This window comes from Octodon degus, unplaced genomic scaffold, assembly GCF_000260255.1.
Source record: "Octodon degus isolate 3935 unplaced genomic scaffold, OctDeg1.0 scaffold00350, whole genome shotgun sequence".
In the NCBI taxonomy this organism is placed as follows: domain Eukaryota; kingdom Metazoa; phylum Chordata; class Mammalia; order Rodentia; family Octodontidae; genus Octodon; species Octodon degus.
In genome coordinates this window covers 185,487-188,296 of record NW_004524926.1, presented here as the reverse complement: position 1 = coordinate 188,296, position 2,810 = coordinate 185,487, and the positions used below count along the sequence as shown (strand labels likewise).

The 2,810-nt window shown below is 42.0% G+C and overlaps 1 pseudogene; it reads left to right on the top strand.

The window, feature by feature from the left end:
- The first annotated feature begins 1,124 nt into the window (after window positions 1-1,124).
- LOC101587693 lies at window positions 1,125-1,522 on the top strand (annotated as a pseudogene).
- The last annotated feature ends 1,288 nt before the right edge of the window (window positions 1,523-2,810 follow it).

Sequence of the window (2,810 nt, the reverse complement as noted above, 5' to 3'; positions counted from 1 at the left end):
TGGAATAGGGCAGAAGGCACAGAAACAGCCCTAGACACATTTATCCACCTGATTTTATTTTATTTTTTATTAAAGGGGTCAAAACATACATTGGAGGAAAGAGATCCTCTTTAGCAAATGGTGCTGGGAAAACTGGCTGTCCACATGCAAAAGATTGAGTCTAGACTCATATCTCTCACCATATATGAAACTAAAAAAAATGGTCCAAATACCTAAACATTAAAATGGAAACCCATAATCCCCTGGAAAATAAAATAGGCAAAAGTTTCAAAGTCATAAGTGTAGGCAAGGACTTGCTGAAGAGCTCACTTACATAAGAAATAATATCTATAGGATTGTACCAGCTTAAAAAACTTCTGGACAGCAAAGAAAGCAACAAACAGTGCAGAGACAACCTACAGAGTGGGAAAAATTTGTGTCAGCTACACTTTGACAGAGTGTAGAATACACAAAGAACTCAAAAATTAGACTACCATAATAAGAGACCCACTCATAAAGCAGGCAACCGAAATGAATAGATACTTCTCAGGAGAAATACGAATGGCCAATACATGAATGAAAAAATGTTCAGCATCACTGACCATTAGAGAAGTGCAAATTAAGAAAACAACGAGGTTCTGTTTGACCCCAGAAGGAATGCCTACCGTCAGGAAACCAATGACGAATGCTGGGGAGGCTATAGAGACAAAGGGACCTTCTACACTGTGGGTGGGAGTGTAAATTAGTACAACCACTATGGAAATCAATATGGAGATGTCTCTAAAAACTGAAACTACAAATTCTATATGACCTAGCTATTCCCCTTCTAGATATCTTCCCCAAAGAGTTAAAGACATTGCATTACAGTGATCCATGTATACCTATGGATACAGCAGCACAGTTCATAATATCTAAATCTTGGATGCAGCCTACATGACCCTCAACAGATGAATGCATAAAGAAAATGTTATATTTATACTCAATGGAATACTACTTTGTCATAAAGAAGGATAAACTTGATTCACTTCTAGGAAAATGGATTCACCTTGAGACCATAATGTTAAGTGAAATAAACCAACTTAGACATTGAATGGTTCCTCTTATGTGAGAAAACTTATTCTTTCTCTCAGGGCAGGCAGCGGAGGTGGCTTCTTTTGTAACTATGGCCAAGATTAAGGCTCGGGATCTTCGCGGCAAAAAGAAAGAAGAGTTGTTGAAACAGCTGGCCGGCCTGAAGGTGGAGCTGTCACAGCTGTGCTTCACCAAAGTGACGGGCGTCGTGGCATCCAAGCTCTTCAAGATCCGAGTTGTCCACAAATCCATCACCTGTGTTCTCAGTGGCAACAACCAGACCCAGAAAGAAAACCTCAAGAAGTATTACAAGGGCAAGAAGAACAAGTCCCTGGACCTGCGGTCCAAGAAGACAGGAGCCCTGCGCTGCTGGCTCAACAAGCATGAGGAGAAGCTGAAGGGCAAGAGGCAGCAGAGGAAGGAGCGGCTGCATCCTCTGCACAAGTTTGCTGTCAAGGCAAATAAAACTTAAACTCTGGAAAAAGAAAAGAAAGACCACTAAAATAAAAATAAATCAAAGAGAAAAATAAAAGATGGAAAATAGAAGAGAGATAGTTTTTTTTTTTTTTTCAAATAAGAAGGTGACCAAGAGATATTGGGGGGAGAAAGGGAAGGGGACGTAAAAAGAATATGTGTCCTGTACATACATAACACATCTTCATTGTCATATACATGGGTGCATTTATGATTTCTCCTTCACAGCCAAGGAGGCTGAGGTGCAGGCAGATTATGTCCTCATCCCAGGTCCTAGGTGTTGAACCTGGCTGTGGCATCTAAAGCCCACCCACTTAACTCTGAGTCCTGGCGCATGCTGTCTGAGAGGCTCCACCCCGCCACACCTTCTCCTGTGGCTTAGTGGGTCATCCCACTACTTCTTGGTTATCTCCAGTGACCAGGAGCTTACCATATCACCATCCTTGCCTCTCATGCCCCACCCCTATTGTGTCAGGCTGACCCAGACCCCAAGGTTCCAAGTCCTGGGATATCCTTGCTGACAGAGCCTCTCTCACCTGCTGCTGTCCTTCCTTCCCTCTCCTTGACACTGCCCAGCCATGCTTGTCTGGCTGAGAAACCCACTTTGAAGTCCGCGGCCTTCCATCAATTCCAAAACGTCACCAACTATAAGATGTGCCTTTGCCTGACTTCTACCGGAGAAAGAAAACCGCTACTTCTTACTCTCTGACATAATGTTTCCTTTTGAAGATGCTGACATAATGCTTATTTGGAAATTCATTTGGAATTTTTATTTTATTGTCATTGAAAGAGCTCTTGAGTCAGAGATTTTACCATACATCACTGTTATGCATAAAAACCAAAATGTAAGGAAAGATTGGGTTAGGTTCATCCTAACACCTTTCCACTTTCAGAAGCTATTTGGAACAACTTTCCATTGTGTTCTTCATGCCTCCCATACTCCATACAAATGCTGTCCTCAACACCACTGGAGTGGCAGCATTTTTATTTTTTAAATTATTTTATTTTTTGGTTAAAATTTTTTTTTGGGGGTACTGGAAATCAAATTCAGAACCTTGCACTTTCCAGGCAGGTGCTGTGCTGCTGAGCTATATTCCTAGTCCTGGAGCGGGAGCATTTTTAAAAGAACGTGCTGCCATAACTTCTGGGACTTTCTTCCAAACCTCTGATGACCTTATGCCTGTTTCCATGCTGCTGTTTTCCTCTCTGATATGTCATGGTCAGTGATCTTGCCTATAGCAGTAACAGATGACAGCTTTGTCTGTGTGGGGATCTTCCTTTTGGGG